The sequence below is a fragment of the Hemitrygon akajei genome, chromosome 13 (genome assembly GCF_048418815.1).
Source record: "Hemitrygon akajei chromosome 13, sHemAka1.3, whole genome shotgun sequence".
In the NCBI taxonomy this organism is placed as follows: Eukaryota; Metazoa; Chordata; class Chondrichthyes; order Myliobatiformes; family Dasyatidae; genus Hemitrygon; species Hemitrygon akajei.
The window spans coordinates 90,644,524-90,656,769 of record NC_133136.1 but is presented as its reverse complement, the minus strand read 5'-3'; the positions used below and the strand labels follow the sequence as shown (position 1 = coordinate 90,656,769).

Below are 12,246 nucleotides of genomic sequence, written 5' to 3'. Positions count from 1 at the left end.
ATCATGTTCCCCTTAACATTTCATCTTTCACCCTTAACCCATGGCCTCTGGTTTTAGTCCCACCCAATCTCAATGGAGAAAGCCAGCTTGCGTTTACCCCATCTATGCCCCTCTATCACAATCTCCTACATTCCATGGATTAAAGGATTCAATCTTTCCTTATTACCCAAGTCCTCCAGACCTGGCAACACCTTTCAACCTCTTTTACATCTTTCCTGTAGGTAGGTGACCAAAACTGCACACAATACTCCAAATTAGGCCTCACCAATGTCTTGTACAACGTCAACATAACATCCATTTCCTGTACTCAGTACTTTGGTTTATCAAGGCTAATATGCCAAAATCTTTCTTTCCATCCCTATCTAACTGTGACACCATTTTCAGTGAAATATAGACCCGTTTTCCCAGCTCCCTTTCTTCAACAACACTCCTCATTGCCCAACCAGTCACTGTGACAGACCTATCTTGGTAGGTCCTATCAAAATACAACACCTCACACACGTCTGCATTAAATTCCATTTTCCGTGTCACAGCCCCTTTTTCCAGCTGGTCCAGATTGCACTGCAAGCCGTGGTAGTCTTCCTTGCTGTCCACTACACCACCAATCTTGGTGTCAATCCACAAATTTGCTGATCTAATTAACTTTGCTAATGATCTAATGCTGATCTTTGCTAATCTATCATCCAGATTACTGATATAGATGACAAACAACAACAGATCCAGCACTGATCCCTATGGCACACCACTCGTCACAGGCCTCCAGTCAGAGAGGCAATCACCTGTTACCACACTCTGGCTTCTCCCGAAGCCAGTGTCTCATCCAATTTACTATCTCATCTTGAAAGCTGAGTGACTGAACCTTCTTGACCAACCTCCCATATAAGACTTTGTCAAGTGCCTTGCTAAAGTCCATGTAGACCGCATTAGCTGCTTTGTCTTCATTCACTTTCCTGAAAACACCCTCAAGAGAATCTATAAGATTGGCTAGACATGACCTACCATGCAAAAAGCCATGCTGTCTATCCTTAATCAGTCCACATTATCCAAATATTTATATATCCGGTTTCTGCACACATGTTCCAATAACTTCCCCATTACTGATGTCAAGTTCACCAGCGTATAATTTCCTAGTTTATTTTAGAGCCTTTATTTAACAGTGGAACAACATTGGCTGTCCTCCAATCCTCCAGTGCTTCACCTGTCACTAAATATCTGTAATTGGGCCCCGACAATTTCTGCACTTGTCTTCCACAGGGTCCTAGGGAATGACTTGTCAGGCCCTGGGGATGTATCCACGCTAATTTGCCTTAAGACAGCAAACCCCTCCACCTCTGTAATCTGTACAGGGTCCATGAAGTTGATGCTGCTTTGCCTCACTTCTATAGACTCTGTGTCCATCTCCTATGTAAACACAGATGCAAAAAAAAAATCTCCCCAATCTATATTGTCCCTTCATTCTGATCTTCCAGAGGATTAATTTTTTTCCCTTGCAATCTTTTTGCTCATAAGATATCTGCAGAATCCCTGAGGATTCTCCTTCACCTTGTCTGCTGGGGCAACCTCAAGCCTTCTTTTATTTTTTTCGTAAGTGTTAACTTGAATTTTCTGTACTTCATAAGTACCCCATTTGTTCCTATTTGCCGGTACCTGGTATGCATCTCCTTGTTATTGCTCTGGGAGACGAAAGCCAGAGCACGGTGATAGAGGGTGATAGAGCTGCACGTGGGAGGTGGGGGGGGGGTTAAACTAAAGTTGCAGAGGGAATAGGAGCATGAATAACAGAACAGATAGTGGAGGGGTTTTGGAGACAGATGTTGTTCAGACCTCAGACAGTCAGGAATGAAATTCACTGCATGGTGCAGTGAATATGCTGAGCTCTGTATATTTCAATACAGTGTGGATGTGTTCAGGGCATGGAACAACACCTGGAATTATGACACTAGGATCTCGCAACTGTGGACTTGTACAGGCTGCTTTATAGCAAAGGTGTGCTTGGTAAATGGGAGGCATTCAAAACGAAATTTTGAAAGTACAAAGCGGGTATATGCTTGTCAGAATAAAAGGTAAAGATAGAAACTGTAGGGAACCTTGGTTTTCAAGAGATATCGAGACCCTGGTGAAGCACAAAATGGAGTTGCATAACAGGGATATGCAGGCAGATTCTTATGGAGTATAAGAAAGGCAAGAGAACAAATAAGAAATAATTCAGGATGGCTAAAAGAAGGCATGAAATTGCCCTCACAGAAAAGATGAAGGATTTTAGGGATTCTAGAATTCTAAGAATTCTCAGGGATTCTAGAGACAGATTAAGAGCAAAAGGATTGCAAGGCACAAAGTTGGTCCTCTGGAAGACTGGAATGGCAATCCACGTGTGGAACCAAAGCAGATGGGGGGGGAGATCTTAAATATTTTTTCATCTCTATTTACTCAGGAGATGGACACAGCGTCTATGGGAATGTGGAAAAGTGACATTAAAATCATGGACCCTGTACAGATTAAAGAAGAGTAGTCATTTCATTGTTCAACATAGAACATAAAAATCTACAGCATATTTGAGGCCATTCAGCCCACAATGTTGTGCCAACCATGCAACTTACTCTAGAAACTGCCTAGAATTTCCCTAGCAAATAACCCTCTATTTTTCTAAGCTCCATGTACCTATCTAAGAAACTATTAAAAGACCCTATTGTATGTGCCAAGACCACTGCTGCTGGCAGTGCATTCCACACACATACCACTCTCTGTGTAATAAAACTTACCTGACATCCCCTCGGTATCTATTTCCAAGCACCTTAAACTATGCCCCCTCATGTTAGCCATTTCAACCCTGGGGAAAAACCTCTGGCTATCCACACGCTCAATGCCCCTCATCATCTTATACACCTAAAAAAGTCTCCAAACAGAAACAAGGAAATTATACATTGCTTTGAGGATTTGTTAGAGATGTAGAATATTATGAGGGTATAGATAGGGTAAATGCAAGCAGCTTATTCCACTGTGGTTGGAATAACAACCAGAGGTCATGGGTAAGCAGGGAACATGAAAATTTAATGGGAACACATGGAAAAGCTCTTTACTGAAATGGTTGTGAGAGTGTGGAATGAGATGTCATCACAAGTAGTGAATATGAGCTTGATTTCACAAATAGGAGAAGTCTGATAGGTACCTGTATGGTAGACGTATGAATGCTGATGGTCTCAGAGCAGGTAGTTGCATTAGACAGCTTAAACGGTTTTTCAGCATTGACTATATGGGCCAAATAGCCTGTTTCTATACTGAACTCCTCCATGTTTCTATGACAAAGAAGCTGAGCAAACTTGTTTGGAAGGGAAAGGTAAGAGCAACTCGGCAGCTGAGTGATCGATACATCCCAACGAAGTGGAAGCATTGGAAAGGCAGGAGGACACAACTGTGGTTGAAATGAGAAGCCAAAGCCAACATAAAAGCCAAAGAGAGGGCAAACAAAAGAGCAAAAACTATTGGGAAGCTTTTAGAAACCAACAGAAGATGACTAAAAAAGAAAGTCAGATGAGCTTAGGGCATGGAATCATGATATTGTAGTCATTAATGGGTCTTGGTAGCACCCAACAGTCTGCAGCATTTAGAGGAACAAAATACCTGGGGCCACAATATCTCTTGAAAAGCAAGGTTCCCTGCATCAGTTTTCAACATTTATTTTGGCGGGCACATACAAACTCTGCATCCTCAAAATTTCACTTCTGAAGGCCTCCCACTTACAAGTACTCCTTTGCCAGAAAACAGCCTGTCCCAAACCACACTTGTCAGATCCTTTCTGATATCATCAATATTAACCTGTCCACAATTTAGAATCTCAACCCATGGACCAGGCCTCTCTTTTTCCATATTTACTTTGAATCTCATGGCATTACAATCACTAATTTGTCACCAGCCCTGGATCATTTCCTAACAGCTTATTGCACACTTCTACATCAAGAATTCTACGTACTGATTAAGGGCACATTTGACAAACTCCACCCCATCTAGTCATTAACAGTTTGGGAGTCCAAAATCCAGTGTATTATGCCTAAACAATGGATACTGCAATGGGATGACTGAGGATTTGGTTTATGTATACTGGGAACACAAGCTATATGGTGGGGTGGTTGAGGAACAGTCAAAGACTTCCAAAGAGATTTTTCATGGTGCTCAACAAAAGTATACTCCAGTTAAAAGCAAGAACAGTAAGAGTAGGGAGAGCCAGCCTTGGATAACTGAGGAATTTTAAAAAGGCATCAAACTGAAAGCTTATGCATACGAAGTCGCCAAGAGTAGTGGGAAATTGGAAGATAGGGAAGACTTTAAAAAGCAACAAAGAACCAAAGAGTGAGCAATAAAGAAAGGAAAGCCAGATTATGAAAATAAACAGCACAAACTCTGAAAATGGATAGTAAAAGTTTTTATAATTATATTAAGCAGAAAAGTGAATGTAGGTCCCCTGGAGAATGAGAAGAGGAAATTAATTTTGTGCAATGAAGAATTGGCCGAGGCTTTGAATGACTATTTTGTTTTGACACGTCTAACATGCCAAAGAGAGACATAATGGAGGTGATGGAAGCTGAGGACCTCGATACGATAGCTATTGCTAAAGAGGTAGTGCTGAGCAAACTTGTGGGGCTGAAGAAAGATAAGTCCACAGTCCAGATAGGGTACTGAAAGAAATGGCAGAAGTTATAGTTGATTCCAGAGATAAGGGGGTGAGCCTACGAGGAGAGACTGAGTCGCCTGGGACAGTACATGCTGGAATTCAGAAGAATGAGATGAGATCTCACAGAAACACATAAAATGATGCAAGGGATAGATAAGATAGAGACAAGAAAGTTGTTTCAACTGATAGGTGAGACTAGAATGAGGCGACATAGCCTCAATATTCAGGAGAGTAGATATAGGACGGATATTTCTTCGGCAGTTTGAACGGGGAACGACTGTGCAAGCACGTGAAGGTCGGCCTGTGAGATCAGCTGGAGAGTTTAAAAAGTGAGCAGATTGAAAGGAAGAAGGTCATTTCTTCAGCAGTTTGAACAGGGCACAACTGCACAAGCTCGTGAAGGTCGGCCTGTGAGATCAGTGGGAGAGTTTAAAAAGCCAGTAGATTAATAGAGCAGGTGACGGAGTAGTGGGAGACAGAGTAGGAAGGCTTTGGCTTGAGTGGCTGAGGACGAGCTTGCTCCCAATGAGGTAAGGATGTGTAAGCTTTAATTAATCTAATTAACTTAGAAGAAGGTAATGGAGGCAGTTTTAAGGCAGTCAAGTGCTCCGTTTGCAGTATGTGGGAAGTCAGGGCAAACATAATTGTCCCTGATGACTACACCTGTAAAAGGTGCATCCAGCTGCAGCTCCTGACAAAACGAGTTAGGGAACTGGAGCCGGAGCTGGATGAACTTCGGATCATTCGCGAGGCAGAAGCAGAAATAGACAGGGGTCACAGGGAGATAAGTCACCCCTAAGAGTCAGAGGACAGGTAGCTGGTTGACTGTCAGGAAATGGAAGGGGAATAGACAGGAAGAGCAGAGCACCCCGAGGGCGTGCCCATCAATAATAAGTGAGCTAGGGCTTTACTCTTTGGCGAGAAGGAGGATGAGAGGAGACATGATAGAGGTGTACAAGATATTAAGAGGAATAGACAGAGTGGACAGCCAGTGCCTCTTCCCCCAGTGGACCACTGCTCAATACAAGAGGACATGGCTTTAAGGTAAGGGGTGGGAAGTTCAAGGGGGATATTAGAGGAAGGTTTTTCACTCAGAGAGTGGTTGGGGCATGGAATGCACTGCCTGAGTCCGTGGTGGAGGCAGATTAGTGAAATTTAAGAGACTAATAGACAGGTATATGGAGGAATTTATGGTGAAGGGTTATATGGGAGGCAGGGTTTAAAGGTTGGCACAATATTGTGGGCTGAAGGGCCTGTACTGTGCTGTACTATTCTGTGTTCTATGCTTACTGACTAAATTGCTAAATGGCAGATAACATCGCATCTGTTATCCTCCTTGGCCTGACATGCTTAAAAAAACAAAGACCATTAGGTCAAAATGTTGTTTCTGGATTTCATTTCAGCATTCAACATTTATGGACAAAAAAAATCAATGTCAGTCACCATATGTCCAGACACTCCTGTGCCTAATGTCACTTTATGGACATACAATCAATGTTTTTTAAGATATCATACTGTACGTATTGTTTTTCAAAAAAATTATTGGGGTCTCTGTTGTTTTTTTTTCCTGTCCTGCTTCGGACCTAGAGTAACAATTATTTTGTTCTCCTATACACTTCTGTACTGGAATGACATTAAACAATCTTGAATCGTGAACCCTGGGAAAATACCATGACCAACCACATTCTCCCTCTTGATTTTATAAACTCCTGCAATGTCACCTCCATTCTCCTCTGGAATGAAGATCCAACTTGGCCAACCTCTCCTGAGAATTCAGCCCTCTAGCCCAGGCAGCATCTTCAGCAATCTGTTCTGCACCCTCATGAGCTTGATAAGATCTTTCCAACAGTAGTGTGAACACAACTGTACATAATACTCTGTGTAGCCTCACCAACTATTTATCTGACTACAATGTATTGTCCATAATCCAAAATGCAATGCCCTAACTGATGAAGGCCGGAATGATTAAAGGCTTCATTTCCAGCCTCTATACTTGCACGTTCACTTTCAGTGAACTGTTCACTTGTACTCCCAGGTCGCTCTGTTCCACAACTCTCAGTGCCCTCCCATTTAACTACACCAGTCCCACCCTGGTCTGACTGTCCAAAATGCACCATCTCTCACTTGTCCACGTGGAAAACCATTTGCCATTCCTCAGCCCATCTGCATAACAGTCCCAAGGTCCCTTTGAAATTCACTGTCACCTGTTGCAACATGAAGTAGACTCCCGGATATCATGTCCAATTTGCTAACTGTGCCATGTACGTTCATATACAAATCAATGGCATGAATAATGAATTACAAAAGTTTCAATAATGACACACACAATTCCAGTTGTCACAGGCCTCCACTTGCTAGATCCATCTTCAACCATCACCCTCTGCTTCCTGTAATTGAGCCCAGTCTGAATTCACCTCTCCAGTTTCCCATGAATCCCACGTGACCTAATCTTCCCGATCAGCTGCCATGTAGAATCTTGTTACAGATTTTAGCAAAGTCCATATGGACAACATCACTGCCCAACTTCATCTATCCCCATAGTTACCTCTTCAAATACCTCCAGAATAGTATAGAGGTATGATGTCCCACTGGGTGGTGTAGTCGGTGATTTCCTCATAACCAACATCTAACTACCCAAGACTTCAGCTTCACTGCAGACTGAGGAAATTCCGTTCCCAGCTGTAGAATTACCAATCTGTATACTGCCAGTTCCATATCCTCAGAGTCACCAGACCAATATTACAATATAACCCACATAAAGCCTCTGAGACGCTTTTTTTTGGTGTTAATAAAATTAGCTACTTGGACTGAAAGCCATATACTGCCAGTTCTATATTCTCAGAGACTCCATCCCAATATTATAAGCCACACACAGATTTCCTTAGGATGCTTAGGCACCGGTGATTTGTCGTTGTGTTCCTGCCATTTCCTATTCACAAACTAAGGCGGAACTGGAACCTAATGACCCTCTCCTGGACCTGGTGCTCAGGCTGATTCAACGGTGTGTAGATTGTGAGAGGATGCAGATACGCTTCAGCTTGTCTCCAGCAGCTAAACTGAGCATATTTGATCACTATATCATTGCTGTGTGGGATCGCGCCCTGCACAATTGGCTGCCATGTTACCCATAGTGTAGCAGGAACAAAATGCTTTTCATGTAAAATTATAAAATAGAAAATGTTGGGAACTCAGTACATCAGGCTACATCTGTGAAAGGAGAAAGGGTGGAAGTCTCAGAAATAGGACTGTCCAAGATACTATCTGATCAGCTGACTGATTCCAGTATTTTCTCCTTACTTTAAATTTCCTGCAAAAGTAGTTATTTTTCTTCTGCTTCAATGCACAGATATTACCTGATTGTAAAATATTTGGGGCACCCCAAATTGTTCAAAAGATTTGTGTATATGCCACCCCACGCATTTGTCAGTTTTCAGTTCCTTCTGACCCAGGTGTAACACATTCCATATAGTCAATGCTCACAGCATCCTTTCCTGCCACTATCATTCTGTTACATTTGCTTCTGTGGCTACTGTCTCAACGTTGAGAGGCAGTGACCACAAAGCAATACAAATGTGCAACTCTTCTTGCAGCTCTGGCTGGCTGTTACCCTGGAAATGGAAGTGATTCACCAAAAATAATCGGAAAAGGAAATAATGAAACTCACAGCATATTGTATTGAGTTTGTTATGATAGATTAACACTGCAATATTTTATAACAGCGAAACAAAAATTGAAATGGCTGTGTTTACCCTGCCACATGCTGTACCAATATAACCTCAATTAATAAAACAAAACACAATTCCTGGAAAATAGTGAGGTAAAACGTGAAAGACTATACTTCACAATGAAGACAAAGGCTAGAAGAAAGATTGCTGATAGATATCATTGAGGTGGTGGGATACAGTCTGGACAAAACAGAACAAGATGGGCAGGGAATGAGCAGATAGAATCAGGTGGCAGAAGGGATCAAGAACAATCACTGATAGTCCTCCTGCAAAACACAGGTACTGAATTAATAGTACATATCACTGTATAAATGATTCTAAAATGACACTAGGACAAATAAGAACTTTAGTTTCTGTTCTTGCCTCTCACCAAATTTCATCAACACACCATAAAAAGTATCCCATCTGGATACTTCACACCTTTGTACAGCTACTCTCCTTTTGACTTCCAGAAATAGCAGGGAACTGTGGACACTGCTGAGCACCTCATGGAAACAAGCCTCCCCTCCATGGACTTGCTCTATATGTCCTGCTGCCTCAGTAAATCAGGCAACATAATTATCATTAATCAAATCTCACTGAGTTGTCTTGTTGAATTTATTACCATGTGCACAAGTACGGGAAGGTACAGGTACAGAGAAACACTTACTTGTGGCAGCAGCACAGGCAAGTACACACGGAACACAAATTATACGATTCTCTGTCAGTAACAATATAGAAATATGTTTTACGTCATCCTGTTAATAGGACCAGAACAACAGGGGCTGAGCGGCGGCTCATCTCAGGCGGTTCAGTGTGAAAGTCTCACAACCTGGACCAACCCCGGCAGATTCTGTGAAGGAAGAGAGACGAGGCCGCCAGTTCGGGAAAGTTCATCCCCTCCCTCTTCAGGTTTCACCGATCACCTTGTGTTTCTCTCTCCCCTCCCCACCCCCACTTTTTATTCTCCAGTCCTGCTGAAGGGTTTCGGCCGGTAACGTCGACTGTACTCTTTTCCTAGATGCTGCCCGGCCTGCTGAGTTCCTCCAGCATTTTGTGCGTGTTGCTCGGATTTCCAGCATCTGCAGACTTTCTCTTGTTTCAGTCCGGGAAAGTTACCTCACTACCCAACGTCAGATCTTTCCGCTCGGGACCGGCTTCAATACTCACCGAAGGAAATTGTTGGTGTTTGCTCGCAGAGAATAATCCGTCTCGGCCCCCAGCGAGGACCCCTGCTGATCCCGATCCCACCGTCTACCCGCTTCCACAAGGAACGAAAAACAGCACGGCCCGTCCAGGACTGAGCATGCGCGATGTGAACGACGCATCATCAGGGCAGTGGGCGGGGCGTCCGAAACAAACCTGCAGATGCTGCGGATCCGCGGTAAAACTGGATCACGTGACGGTGGAGGATCTGGTGGTGATTTGGTGACTTCCTCGCCCTTCATACGCTGCCCGACCCACCGCCGCATTTCCCACATCGTTTCATTACTTCCCTATACTTTTCCTTATTTACACCAGATACGGTGTAAACTAAATTTCCCCTCCATATCTTCCCCAATCCTTTTCCCCGGGAAGCGGCGTCAAACCGATGGGCCGAGTGGTCTCCTCCTCCCTCTCAGCGATACATCAGACTCCGGCTGCAGGAGACGCTTCATAAACGCCCCCAAATTCCCTAGGAGGGAAATAATAAATCAGAAAGCGGACAATTTCATTGACGTTCGGGCGGCAGCAGGAGACGGAATCAGTGGCGGTAACGCCCTCTCGGCTGGTCCGCCTCCACTATCGGGTGTAAGTAATGATTGACTAATGGGAATAGCGCAGCTCGGCAATCAATTCAATTCCTCCGTTGCCTGTGGGGGGGGGGGGGGGCCTTGGCACGTGCTTAGTAATTCAGCCGTTAAACCGAAAAAGCTCGAGCAGAGCAGTGCGTGTGTGACGTAAAGCACCGTGCTCGTGACAGCAGATACAGATACAGGGAGACCATGGGTGACGGTCAAGCGCATGGGGGCTGCTGTGTGACGTCACGTGAGGGGGAGCGCTTCTATTTAAAAACTCCTTTCGTCTGGTACGATTTGGAACCACAAAATTAAATTAGGGTTTCATGACTGAATCCAATGTTGTGTGATGTAAAGTCCCTTCTATGTGTCCGGCTGTTGGTGGTGTCCAGCGTTGTGTTTGTCTCCAGTTGAGTCACAAAACCACAAATGGTTTTAAATGGTTTTAAACCACAAATGGTTTCACAAATGGTCTGGGCAATCAGACAAAATGCTGGAGGAACTCAGCAGTCCGGGCAGCATGCTGCCTGGCCTGCTGAGTTCCTTCAGCATTTTGTGTGTGCTCCTTGGGTTTTCAGCATCTGCAAATTTTCTCTTGTTTGTAAAATGTTTCATGGGAGGACTTTCGGGACTGACCTGGTTTGGGATGGCTTCAGTCAGTGCAGTATCTTGGTGTTTAGTACTTTAATAAAGAACTGTTTCTTTTTAATAAATGCGAATCAGAATTACCAGCGGGGTCCACACAGTGTATTAATCAACAGAAGTCCTCTATTCCCTGCAGTCTTTGTCTCCTGTTAAACTCAACATCCTGACAATCCGGACCATAGATACCCCTTCTTCTCAAAGTCAGGGAATCATTCAGACAGCTGATCGCTGACAGTAATTATATTTGTTGGTCATTAAATTTTACTCGAAGATGGAATTGATGTGGAGTTTGGGGTGTCCCAGTGAAAGAGCCGGATGGCCGAGCTCTCTGCATTTTGGGGACATCGAGCCATTGGTGATGCCATTGGACCCTTGGAGATGCGCAGGCGCGCTGCCGACACTAAGTATTGCCCCGTGTTGTACCGTACGGTCGGTGGTCAGGAAGGAGCTGTTACCGGGTTTGTGTAAATCGGGGCCCATTGCGGTGGGAGAGGGCCGGGACTGAGCTCCGCTGGATGTCTGGAGGTTATGGGATCTCCGGTTCTGCAGCCTTGGTTTTAGATTTGCGATGGAGCCCGGGCTGTGGTATCAGTTAGTTGTGGATCCCCAATGGGTTTGTGGTGAAGGGGATCTGTCCGCAGCATCCACACAAACATGGCCTTTCTGCGTGGGCTCGCACCTCAATCTCACTCGTTTGGCAGGGCCAAGGATTGGAAGACAATCCCTAGACATGCACAGCCGACGGAGCCAGAGTGTTTCAATCGTCCGGGATTGATTTGGTTGGATGCTGTGTGATTGCCCTGAGCATTGACCCAGTGGGTTGTGTGTTTAAGTCTGTGTAAAACTATTGTCCGGTAAAGTGCATACGGTACGTAGGTGTGGATGATGCCGACGTTGAGCTGGTCGAATCGCAAATCGATTCACCCGTAGCTGGGGGTGGAGACTTCAAAGGTAGTTGCTCTGGTTTCTGTGGAGTGAGGGAAAGGAGTGATCTGATTTGGAAGGTTAATGAGTCCTCCAGCGAGTGGTGAGAATTCTGAATTGGAATCGCCAGATACCCATATGGAAAGTTCCTGTTATAGTAGGCTCGGAATATTCTCAGAGAATACGCCCACCTCGGAATGATCCGGAGGTTATAAGAGCGCTTAAAGTTAAGGAACACTTAGGGAACAGTGATCACAATATGACCGAGTTCACAATGAAACTTGAGAGGGAAAAAATATAATCCAATGTGTCGGTATTTCAGTGGAATAAAGGAAATTACAGGGAACTGGCCGAATTTGACTAGAAAGGGACATTTGTGAAAAGGACAGCAGAGTAGCAATGGGTGGTTTCTGGGAAAAATGAAGGAAGTGGAAGACAGATATATTTCAAATAAGAATAAATTTTCAAAGGGTAGAAGGACACTATCATGGCTGACCATTGAAGTCAGAGCCAAAGTAAAAGCAAAAGA

At 44.1% G+C, this 12,246-nt stretch overlaps 1 protein-coding gene across 3 annotated transcripts in view; it reads right to left on the bottom strand.

Annotated features, from left to right (window-relative positions):
• The window catches only part of LOC140738058 (uncharacterized), a 46,802-nt gene extending 37,122 nt beyond the window's left edge, over positions 1–9,680 (bottom strand). For all 3 annotated transcript variants that reach the window (XR_012101295.1, XR_012101296.1, XM_073065076.1), the window contains exon 1: positions 9,541–9,680. The gene's annotated coding sequence lies outside the window, so the exon portion shown is untranslated. The remainder of the gene's footprint in view (positions 1–9,540) is intronic.
• Between the last annotated feature and the right edge of the window lie 2,566 nt (positions 9,681–12,246).